Source organism: Neopelma chrysocephalum, unplaced genomic scaffold, assembly GCF_003984885.1.
Source record: "Neopelma chrysocephalum unplaced genomic scaffold, ASM398488v2 Primary Assembly neopelma1_45, whole genome shotgun sequence".
NCBI classification, from domain to species: Eukaryota; Metazoa; Chordata; class Aves; order Passeriformes; family Pipridae; genus Neopelma; species Neopelma chrysocephalum.
In genome coordinates this window covers 5,972,730-5,985,366 of record NW_020897704.1, presented here as the reverse complement: position 1 = coordinate 5,985,366, position 12,637 = coordinate 5,972,730, and positions in this window count along the sequence as shown.

Genomic DNA, 12,637 nt, shown 5'->3' with positions numbered 1-12,637 from the left:
GAATAGAATAGAATAGAATAGAATAGAATAGAATAGAATAGAATAGATAGTTGGAGCTTATTATCTGTGGTCCTGTCAGTGAAAAAAAGTGTGGCTCTGCCTTCTTTTCACCCTCTTTTCAGACATTTACATAGGATTCCCCCTGAGCCTTCTCTTCTCTTGTCTAGGTGAAACGGTCCCAGCTTTCTCAGCATTTCCTCACAGGAGAGGTGCTCTAATCCCTTCATCATCCATATGGCTCGGCCATTACTGGACTCTCTCCAGTATGTCCATACCTCTTCTCTACTGGGGAGCTCAGAACTGGACATAATACTCCAAGTGTGGCTCACCAGCACTGAATAAAGGGGTAGAATCATTTCCTTCAGCCTACTGGCAATACTCCTCATGCAGCTTAGGATACCATCATCTTTCTTTTCAGCAAGGGCACGTTTTTGGCCTGTGTTCAACCAGGTGTCCACCAGGACCCCCATAGTTACTATCAGTAACTGGTAGTATACTACCAGTTAACACAGACACATACATTTTAGAGGCATCACACTAAACATCAGATGTTAGCAATGTTACCTACTTAGCCTAGGCTCCATTTATTGTCAACCGAAGGAAGTGAACATTTTCAGTCACAGTTTCTCAAAAACTTTTTATCTTTTTTTTCCAGAATAAGTGGAAAAATGTCTCGTAAAAACCAACGTCATTAGACAAGATACATAACGGATTCAGGAATTATTAGTGTTTGAAAGGAATTGCACTGAAAGGCTTTCTCATGGATTCAGCTCTACTGACATTAGTTAGGTCTCTCTTTCAAAAGAAAAAGGAATGAAGGCAGTCTGGTTGATATTTAAATAAACTAACCCCTCCAAGTCCTGCTTGCTATCCTGATGAAGAGTGCTTTCAGGTTCTAGGATATATTTCTGTTCATACTGTAACAAATGTGCTCCAGGGTGTTTTTGGAAGAGGGATTTCCTCTCAAACATCAGGATTCTTCTTCCTGCGTTAGTAGCTACATGCCAGAATATTGCCATTGAGTGTGAATCATTATTCTTTCCTTGATTGTAGCTAGATCATCATAAATGAGGAAGATTCTCACTGAGTTGTTCCTTTCCAAGACAAATGTTATTGTTTTGGTCTTTTACCTGATTACTGGTTCTTATAATAGCAGAGCTTCTGCTGCAGAATGCCTAATTAGGTAATTTGCAGAATTTTTATTATATGCTGTTCTTTATCAAATGACAACAGCTACAGAGATTAATAAAGCTGTCAGCTGCAGATAAATTCATAAATGTTTATTTCAATTTCTATTCTCATGTGTTACTTATTAGGATATTGTCGGTTTTTTTGAGGGAACTGAAGTGGATAGATTGAGTAGAATTATCTCTTTAACATGAGGTAGCTTCAGATTTTGTTGCATAGTATCCTCCCTAGGGAAAGGTCCAGTAGCAGTAGAATTTTAACTAATGAGTAGAGAAAGAGTTATTATTAGTATGGACCACATATTTGGCTGGCAATAGGGAGCATCATAAAGTGCTAAGAAAAAGGAAGGGGAATTCAGTATCAAATAAATATTTGACAAAAAATGCATCCTTAACTTCTTGAATTATATAATTAGAAAGGCAGCAGAATTTACTTAATCATTAATTTAATTTTAATGACAATGATCAGCACAGTAAGTATTATATTGTTTTTCCTTTCTTGATAAAAGTTTGAAAAGTACAAGTCTTTAATTGAAAATGTTCAGTGAATGCATACACTTCTTTTCAAAAAGAATTTCACATACTGAGTCACAGAACAGCGCGAGAATATTTATGGTTGATTCCAGTGGATCTCACAATTCACCTACCCTTCTGTCTCTACCCTTCTAGTTAACAATCTTATTCTGTTGTTGGGTACCTCTTAATTTAGGCGTTGATGCTATAAATGGAATCAGGAGGTCTTTTAAGAATAGTGTGTCAGTCTCTCTCCTAAGGAATAGTCAAGATCAAAAGTGCCTTGACCATAAACCCACTCTACAGTGCATCTTTGTCCCACTTTTTATAAATAGCAGTATTCATGTGTGCATGTTTGCAGATCAGCAGAAGCAGGAGTTGATTAGCAAATGAACAAACAGATAAGGGACTTTGACTTGCCTGGCTTGCAATGTACCTAAAGCTTCCTATAATTTCTGTGCAAGACATAATATATCTCACAGAATCACAGAACATGCTGAGTTGAAAGGGACCCACAAGGATCACCAAGTCCAGCTCCTAGCCCTGCACAGGACCATCCCCAAGAATCACACCAGGTGCCTGAGAGAGTCATCCAAACACTTCTTGAACTCTGTCAGGCTTGGTGCTGTGACCGCTTCCCTGGGGAGCCTGTTCCAGTACCTAACCACCCTCTGGGTGAAAAGCCTTTTTCTAATATCAATCTAAAGCCCCCCTGACACATTCCCTCGCATCCTGTCACTGGTCACCATCCTGTGTTTATTTAAAGATTGTAAGTGATGGAGAATCCCACACATTCCTAATTTCTGCCACTGGTTAGTTATCCTCATTACTAAAAGGTACGTTATTAAGGATATGAATTTAAATAGTGTAAGTTTCCAAACTTTGGATCTCATAATATAGTATGCTTTGCAGATGAAATGTATTTTACAATTGACAATTGATAGTATCGGTGGATAATTAAAATAGCCCTTTTTGTTACCATGTTCAAACTAGGTGTTTGCTAGACATATTCTTTTTCCTTATTTAGTTAACACTAGCACCAATATTTTCTTACAGATTTTTATTTCAAAAAATAATTAGAAAACATTTAAACCAATTAAGATTTCAGATTCTTTTGAGAATTGTAAGGAAACCTTCTTTCTAATCTCTCTATATATTCAAATGTTAGCAGAAAGTATGTTAGATGTACTTAGCATGTGACAGGAAAATCACATTATCTTTAAACACGAGAACTCCTAGGTTTTAAGTTTGTAAATGTTGTCACACTTAAAGTAGCATATGTTTGCATGATAACCATTACTGTGCACGATAGGGATGAATCACACTAGATGTTTAGGGGTTAAACTAAGACCGGATACAGAAGAGAGCGGGAAAGGATAGACAAATATTTTTGTTTGCAAATTCCTTAAAGCTTTTCTCCCTTCTGTCCCTCCCCTTTTAGAGAGGCATCCATAACTCTATATGAACCTCAATAAAATTCAAAAACCAGCACTTCTTTATTATTTCCTAGGCAGTTTTTCCTGAAGTGCCTGGGCCAATTAATGAATTGTCCTAACATAAAAGTGTTGGTAACTTAAATATTTTATAAGTATTTTAATAAATATTGCTACACATTGGAAATCACCACAATTGTGATAAATATGAAAACATAACTAATGCTGACAGGTAAGACCCTTCATTATGCTGTCCCAACTGTTGGAAAATAAAAAGCCAAAGAAGCTCAGTGAGTTGTGTGTAAGGTTCCTGAGTGAGCAGACACCAAGGAATGGAAACTTAGTGCTTCTGTTGCAAGATTTGCTTTGTCACCAGTGCCATTAGAAAGTAAGAACATTCAAATTTAAAAGCCTAGGCCTAAGGTGTGAGAATTGTGATACTGTCAAGTTCCTGAAAATGCAGCAGCTTGACTGTAATAGAGTTCATTGTATAGCTTTCAAGTAGCTGGTGCTCAAAATATTAATAGATACAAACTATTAACTCAGGTTCACAGCTCAGGCAAACAATTTCTGTGAAAGAAAGCTCTAAAAGAAACACAATTCTAAGCAGCAAACTAGAGAGGGAGCTCACTTATTCTCTTCAAAACTAGAAGGGGAATGTCTTTTCTATTCATACACAGACACTTTCACTATGTTCTAATAACTTCACCTAGGCTTTTCAAAATATACCTTTTTCTAAGCAAGTAAGAAAAAAAAAAGGAAAAAGGCAATCAAAAAACCCTTTTTGAATCAGTGAACTTCCAGTTTTCAAAAGAATGTCCAAGCCACCTTGATTTATCACTTGAAGGAGCTAGGACATCTCTGTCTATCAAATTCAATTCATTGTCTGGAGAACACTTATAGGTTCAGAAAGGAGAGGAGATATAAGAAGAAATAATTATATCTAAGCACTTCTCATCATAGAAGAACAAAGCCTGACTTCAATTTAGCATGGAAGAAACACTTAACAAGTGACTGCAAAATGTATATGGAAAGCAGAGAAGTAACCTCTAAACTAAAGAGTCATACTTGCTGCTTAATCTTTCTCTCCTTCTATGCAAAGTAACTCAACTTTATAAGGTCTTCCTCTCCTCTTTTCTTTACCTTCCAGGGAGTACAAATAGTTCCCTATGAAAGCATTGGTTTTTCCATAAGAAAGGAAAGGGCAAAGAAATGTATCATCACCTATCATCTTACTATTTGGTGGTAGCCAAAGGGTGGTGACATACAATAGCCGATATCTATTTTAATATGTCTCCATGATGCTAAAAGTAAGTCAAAGATATTCTCCTGCTTTCTGTTCATTTATCATCCTGGGGGAAAAAGTATCCAAAGTAGATGACCAGATGGACTTCTAGTATCCTAATTAATACAAATCATGTATTACAAAAACAGATAGAGAATTTGTCTCAGTTAAGGTAAATGAGATGTTCCAAAACAATTGACCAATGATTTTATGCAAGTGGATGAATAAAAAAAAATCTATCTCTGTCTAAACTGTATGAGACAGAAAGCATTTGAAAAAAGAGAAGCTCACATACAAAGCCCCTACTTTTCATTTCCCTTTCCCTTTTCCAAAGCTGTCCAGTTAAACCCTGTTAAGTTTGCTGTCAAATTAAATAGTCAATGATGTTTAGTACAAGAACTGCTCCAGATTTCCAATGTAAAAAGAAAGGATAGACCCCTATAAAATTTTGTATTTAGAGGCAAATCTACAAATAAGTAGCTTAGAAAATGCAGGGTTACAGAGTCATTTCAATGCTGCATGATCATAAGTGAAAAAACTTTTCTCATTGCTGAAAGAAAAGCTGTAGTATTTAACAAGTGTTCATTATAAATTGACCAAACACATAAAGTGGAATCCCCATGTTACTTGATATTTGTTTTAATGCAAAAATATTGCTGTATCAAGTCTTGCTGCATCCTCTTTACTTCTTACAAGAAAAAAAATCTTGAGATTTAACAGCCCGGAGTCCTAGTGCATGTATTCAGACAATCTCAGAGTTCACACTCACATACACGAGAGGAAACACTCATTCTCTACCATAAACCTTTGCTTGGTAGACCTTTGAGGAGAAATGTGGTTTGTAAGACTGATTCATTAGCATTTGCCTCCAGTAATAGGATAATGAAAAGAACTCAATTATGCATAGATCTGCAGAGAACTCAAATATTTCTACTGCTACAATGGTAAATAAGATTGGATGGTATCAGTAAGGAAGAGCATTTTAGAGTTCTGGGCTGCCTGTTATCAGACTTTTGCTTTTAACTTAGGTGGGAGGTCAATATGGTCACTCAAGGAAAATATTTCACCTGGTAAACATTCGTTCAACATGCTTCAATTTATTTTCAGATACTGTTTTTCTTAGGGATATTAATTTATGAGAGAATAGATGATTTATAATTACAAGAATCACTTAATCACATTCTAAGTTTCTACCTCATTCTTACTCAGTTGTATTTAGGAGGTTCCATTATAGCCCCTTGTCTCTGCTACATTGACCTGTGGTTATGGTTTATGCCTTCTTGTTAAATAAGCTGAAGCTTTGAAGTGAACAAAGGAAGCATACTTCCCCACACAGGACATAAACCTGTGGAACTCATTGTCATGAGGTGCTGTGGATGTCAAAAGTATAAATGCTTGCAAAGACAGTTATACAAATCATGGATGAAAACTGTGCTGAGGACTGTTATTCAAAAGATGCAGCAACAGCTTTCTCCTCGGGAAATACCTGCACTACAGTTTCTCCAAAGCAAGGGCATTTATCAAAGGCAGCACTACTTCGTATGAAGTCTTTTCTTATCATCTTTTTCTAGAGATGGTTCCTATCAAAGACAAGATTCTGGGCTGAAGGGTAATTTAGTCTGCTCCAGACACAGCAATTTTTCTTGTTGTTCCTAAACTGCCTATGTGATCTAGCACTACAGCCCCATTTGAATGACTGTAGCTCAAAGGTAATTGCCCTTCCAGAGTAACTTAAGTAGCTGCCTTACCCAAGAAACCCTCCTCATCAATCAACAAAATTAGACATTTGCTTGATGTCCTCTGCTTATCTTTGCTTATGCTTTATACCTTCTATTAAATGAGCACCAAGTATGGCAGAAATGTATCACAAAATCAAAATATTTTCTGACACCCAGACAATAAAACTGTGATTGTGCTCTCTCCTAGTTCATTGAAAAGCTCATATGCTAAGATGTGTTACAGAGATATGTAAGTTGTGCTCCTCACATAAAACATGGGTTTGGAAACTAAGTAGGAACAGATTTGGACTTGCAGAAAGCTCCTGTGATTTCAGGGAGTCTCTGTGTGACTGCAATCACCCTCCCAGAGGATATCTGGGGAAGGCATTGAAAAAGCTTTTCTTACAGTCAGTCATCTGAGTCTCAGCAACCATGCCTGTCCCTGCATGTCAGCATGGAAGGGTTCTTCCCTTTGTGCTAGGGAGAAGGAATGAGTTGCAGTTGCTGACTGGCTTCCCTTTCCCAGAAAAATAAGCTACTAAATTAAAACACCACACTTATCAGTGGCAAACCATTCTTCTAGTCCAGAATTACCACAGTTTTCAACACATAGCAACATAATGGAAGAAATAAATTTCTGCAGTTCCCAGCTACAGTGACCCTTTTTTTCTAAATCTTCATGATATTATTATTAGAAATTAGAATTTTATGGCACTGATCCCTGTTCAAAACACTAAAATGACTTCATATTGCACAGCTTTTTTTGTATTACTCATTTTTCCATACTAATTTTATGATATGTCAGTTTAATTAATATTTTCCACCGCCACACTTTATTTGTTCATTTTAACATATTTCTTTCACACTCTGTCTTCTCTAAGAGCAATTTAGATTATAAGAACTTGACAGAAAAGAAAAAAAAATCTATTCATAAATTCAGCAAGACACATAAGAAAGAAAATATATTTTGTATCAGAATAAAAGTAAGCAGTGTATTTTGGGTCAATCACTGTCAGTTAAACAGCTATGAAAACTGTTATTTCTCACAGGCCTGAGAGAAACCTGGATATAAATGTTTTAATACCTAAAGGTCCAGTATAAATTCAAAGCTATGCAGCAAACCTCCTTTTAAGAACCTTACATATTTTATTACAATCTCGTTCCCCTTATTTTGGCTTAGACACAATATTTACTTGGTCAGAACATTTGCTTAAATATTAAGTAGAAAATCTACCTAAAGCAGTATTAATAAAAGATGTTTCAAGATATTAACTTTGTAAATGCTTGTAATGAATCTTTGTAGCCAGGAAACTCAGTCTACCCAGAACACAGTAAATTATCTTTTTTTCGTTAAAGCACTATTTGTGGAAAAGCTCACTTAATTTAAAACAGTGCTGCTTCAGATATGGAACTGCTGAACGTCTTCGCTGGAGACAACTGGACTTCAGAATTTAATATGAAGCTTCTTATCAGCCCCCAAAGTGACAACATCATCTACATATTATTTATATTTCTAAATGCTTCTCAGGATTAAGTAATTATTTAGTAGGTAAAAAAATTGGTTGATTTCTTTAGTTCTGGATGCGTGATTCCATGACAGTTCATTTAAGAATGAACTACGTTTAGTGAGGTACTGGCTTTTAAAAGTGGCCATGTACCTTTAAAGCAATCTTTAAAATACAATCTTCCCAGTAGCCAAAGGAACAGGAACATAATTTAATTTTCTCTGTTCTAATCTTGAGGCTCTTTCTCATACTGCAAAATGGTAAATAAATGTCAACTCAAGAAGCAGCAGCAATTTATATTCTTGAACACTAGAAAGTCAGTTCCAAGCTCTTAGATTTATTTTGCTTTTACATCTCTTAGATCATACCGCCTTGTTGGTATTTTTAGGGTTGAAAAATAGTTCCCAAGGGTCTAAGTTCTTTGTATCATATTAACAGTGTGTACCATTCACTCCTCAAATTTTTTCTCTTTTCTTGTTAAGGATTCCATATTTATTCTGAGTATTAAACATTAAAGTACATTTCAGTTATGAGTCATAAATTATTGACAACTAGGAGGTATTCAAACCTTGTTTAAAGTAATTTTTTTTCTATCTGACACTAAAATTACTGCCATTAAAGTCAACTTAATTTTGAAAGTTTAAAATAGATCAATATTTCCTTTTTAAAACACAGGGACAGCTTTAAACGAGTTGCCAGGGCTCCCACTTGTACAAGAATATAATGCATATTTTTCTACTCTGAGATAACTGTTCTGCATCTAACAAGTAAAAGCATGTCTCTTGGGTAGTAGCATAGTGAAAAGGATTTTGCCAGCCTCCCTAGTCTTACTCTGCATGAAGTCCAATTACCCTTGCAGGAAATAAATACACGAAAGTTCACTTTCACTGAACATGAGTTTGTCTATAGCTACCACCAACTGAAATTAGAAACTAGTTTAGGCTGGTTGCCTGGAAATCTTGCTTTTGTTTTCTATGACATTAAGAGATCATATGATCACACTCCTGGATATCATCTCTTATATTTTAATAAAACTATTAGAAAGAAAAGCAAACAAAATCCCAGTTCTGTATGTCTTCATACACATCTGCTGTACATCCTAGGAACCCTTATTTTGTTAAACTACCACCTTCTCTTTTTAAGCAGTGGCCTCCAGAAGGCAATCTTTGAACCACAGGTGACCCTCAGAGTCTGATGGGCAGTTTGTAGCTGTCTCGTGTACTGCCTTAATCTGTGTTTCACTTGAAATTGTGAGGAGAATGCATGTATGGGTGCATGGAGGTTTTTGACTACCCTTGGACTTTGCTTAGAGTATTTGGGTACGTCTGTTGAGGACATCTAGATGGTACTAATGAAAGCCTTCTTTACATTGTCACTAATATTTGTCAAAGTCACTCAGGTCAGTTTGCAAGGAAAAGTTTTACCATTGGCTAAAAGCTTCATTTTCTCCTCCAATAGTGAGGTAATAAAGACTGGACTCCATCTTTACAATTAATAACAGGGATATCTGCACTATCACAGCACTGTACTCTTAGCATCCTGAGGCCACCAAGAGCCCCACTTGTCCTCGCCCAGCTCTACTCATGGCTCCCTCCACCCTGCCCACACCCCAGGACCCTATTCCAGCCCCATGAGGCCATATATCCCTGCCCCAGAAATGCTGTGGCATGATTCCTGAGGTTGGGGCTGTCTCAGTGCCCCCCCAACTTTCCTGCTCCTCACTGGGTGGGACAGGCTCTGGATGGTGAAGACCCCGGCGAACTAGCCTGCATGGGCTACCCTGTGGTTCCTGCTCCCCCCTCCACAGGGCTCCATCCCTCAAAGTCACCTTGACTGTACCATGAGTTCACTAGAATAAAATCAGATTTTTCCAGTCCTGTTTTTCTTTTTTCTTCACCCTCTCTTTCCAAATCTTCATGTTTTGCAGAATGCAACAACCTGTAAGTGTTTGGCAGCTCTGAACATCAAAAGCACATCACTCCCATCCCCACTCTCAGTGCTGGCTCTCCGCTGAATACAATTGAAGCTCAGTGTTTCAGTCCTGATCTTTAAAGGCTAGCATGCGATTGGCCTTGGCAACCTAACGGATGGTCTCAGTCTCCCTCATCATGACCTCTCATGACAATTGCATTCCTCTGGGGAACTGGAAATGTCAGACATCAAAGTAAGACCCATAAGCGTGTCAGACAGTTTTCTCAGCAGCTGGCTTGTGACTAAGAAATTCACTGTGACAGAGATCAGAGTGACCACAAACAAAACTGTAAAGCTCAGATGTTCGACCTAGATTTCCCAACATCACTATAAAAGGAAAAGCATCCATTGACGAGATGATGAAGAGGAACATTAGGACAGATTCTCAGCTGCTACAAAGGTGTATTGTTTGGCTGAAGACAACAGAGATGAGTATCATTAACCTATCAGTCCTTACATGTGTATTAGTTGCTAGAGAAAGTTGTACTGGAAGATCTGTCTGTTAGAAAATGATTATTTGATGAAATTGAAGGTGTTTACCAGAGCAATTTATAAAGGTAACAGAAGTAGCATATTCCGGTAGTGTTAATATATTTTATTTTGACCTTGTGAAACATTCTTAGTTCAAAAAAGTCAAATTGTGCAATTTTTCATGCTAATTTAGGGTATTGTAATGGTTGAACCACATCAACTAGCGCATTATGTCAAGTCAAAGTAATATAATGAAATAGAATATGACACTTTCTGTCACAACATAATCTTTCCCAGTATTTTTGCACATATTCTATAATTGACATCACATTCCTAAAATAAAATAAATTTGAAGTAATATTTTAATTGTTCTATCACAATATAAATATTTCAATTTCTAATCCAATTACCAATATAATTATTTTATCAATTGCTTACAGTCAAAATAAAAATTTCACCATTTGCAGCAGATTGGAGTTTTCAAATTCTCCAACTTTTCTCAAACTTTGTTATGATGCTTAGATGACCAAATTCTTCAAAGGTAAGTATAACACAATATGATAGAAAAATCAAACTACATACACCATCCTTTGTTTGTATCATAAATAGGTTTATTTATTTAGAATGACTGCCAGTGCCCAATCCTTCAAAGATGTTCAGATGTTAACAAATATTTATAAAAGCAAACAAACCATGAATATATTCCGCTCACACAGTAATTTGACAGTTTTCCCTCTGTAGTTTAAAGACATATGTCTCTCAATTTTCTCCCTTTACAACATGAAGATGATGAAAAATAGCCTTATCACCCTAAGTGATTTTAGATATTCATCATTAAGTCTGTATTTATTATGCATAGAATCCACTAAGGAGGATTCATCTCTGTGGTAAAGGCCTGGGTTTTGTAGGCGTTGCAGGAACATCTGTGCAGTCATCCTGATGCTCCCTTTACGGTGTGACACAAGCCTGCATGGTAGAATTTCGTTAAGCTCTAGGCATTTTAAACATGGGCTGCAATAGTAGGTAAGTGATGTATATAAAAGCTTTGTCTGATCCATTGTCATTTACAGCAGTGAAGTTGTTCTTAATGCTTACCATGAATTAGGGAACACCACAGAGAGTCACATTCTTAGATTCTGGTTAATCAAAAGACTGTTGAAGTGAATGGCTCAAAGCACATAATGAGCTAGATTTGCAACTGAAGTCAATGTAAGAAGTTCAGAAAAGACATCAAAGGCAGGAGCTTATGGGGACTGAAGGAAGAAATTTACCTGTTCTCTGAGACTTTATCACCAGTTTCACTCATAGGTAAAATTGATGAAGTTATACTCTGCACAGTGTAATACTCAAAGATGTTACATATAAATCCATGTTTTACAAGCCCTAGTATCCTTAGAGAGAGCAGAGGACATTCACAGCTTTAGTGCTATGTGACTTTATACAGACTTAGGCGATATCTCAGGGATACCTAGTTTAAGATATGGAGCTTCTTGCAGACCCTGGTTGAGGAACAGACTCCAAAAATCTCTTCAGATAGAGAAATGTCTTTTTGGATCAGAGTATAAGAATCAGAGAAACATAGGATAGGGAGAAACCTCCTGGCTCAGCAAACAGTAACCTGCTATTATATCAGCCAATTCTTTCTTAAATATAATCTCTCTAAAAACAAAGATGCAATAACCACCTGATAAAAATGTACATCAAGAAAAGAATAGTAATTTCAAGAGCATAATTTGAAAATTTAATAATGACCTATAATGAATATCTTGACACTGGTAACAAAATTAAGGTCTTAATACAATCTTTTTAAGAAAGAACAAAAAGCCTTAAAGACAACACCTTGGATTGTTTCCAGAATGAGACTTGAAGCTGCTAAAATGACAAATAAGTATTTTCCTTTATGTGTTCTGCTGATTATAAGAAACAGGTGAAAGCTTAGTAACACATGAAAATACTTTTTCTTGTACAGATTACTTCCATAGGAAGAACAGACAGGACATAAATTAATGATTAGCTCAGCTGATTAGACCATGGTCCTAATTACACCAAGGTGTGGTGGTTTGAGACCCCTAAAATCCAAATCTTGAGTCCAAGCCCCGCTCCCACATCTCACCCCACTGTGAGATGGGTTTTCCAGACAAAAACACAAGACTCAATAGGGGGGAAAGGGGATTATATTACAATAACTACACAAATAGATATTATAATACATTATATACATAGTCTTAACTATTTCTTCTATGATAAATCAGTATTTACAATGGATCAGATCTCTTCTCCCTCCAATAAAAGTCCAGAAGGGAAAAGGAAAGATCCTTTCTACTTTCAGAGCAGCAGCCTCTCTTCTTCCGTGCAGCAGCTGTAACTGGACTGTTGTAGCTGGATCTCTTTCCAATACACACAAGGGGGTCTCCTCCCGCCCCTCTCAGCCCTTTGACTTCAAGCGAAGGTCTCACCCTTGGACTGCCAGCAGGGACAAAACTCGCTTCACTACAGTCATATCACGAAGTGCAGTGGCATCTTCGTGAAAGTCCCTTCCTCAGGGGATTTACCT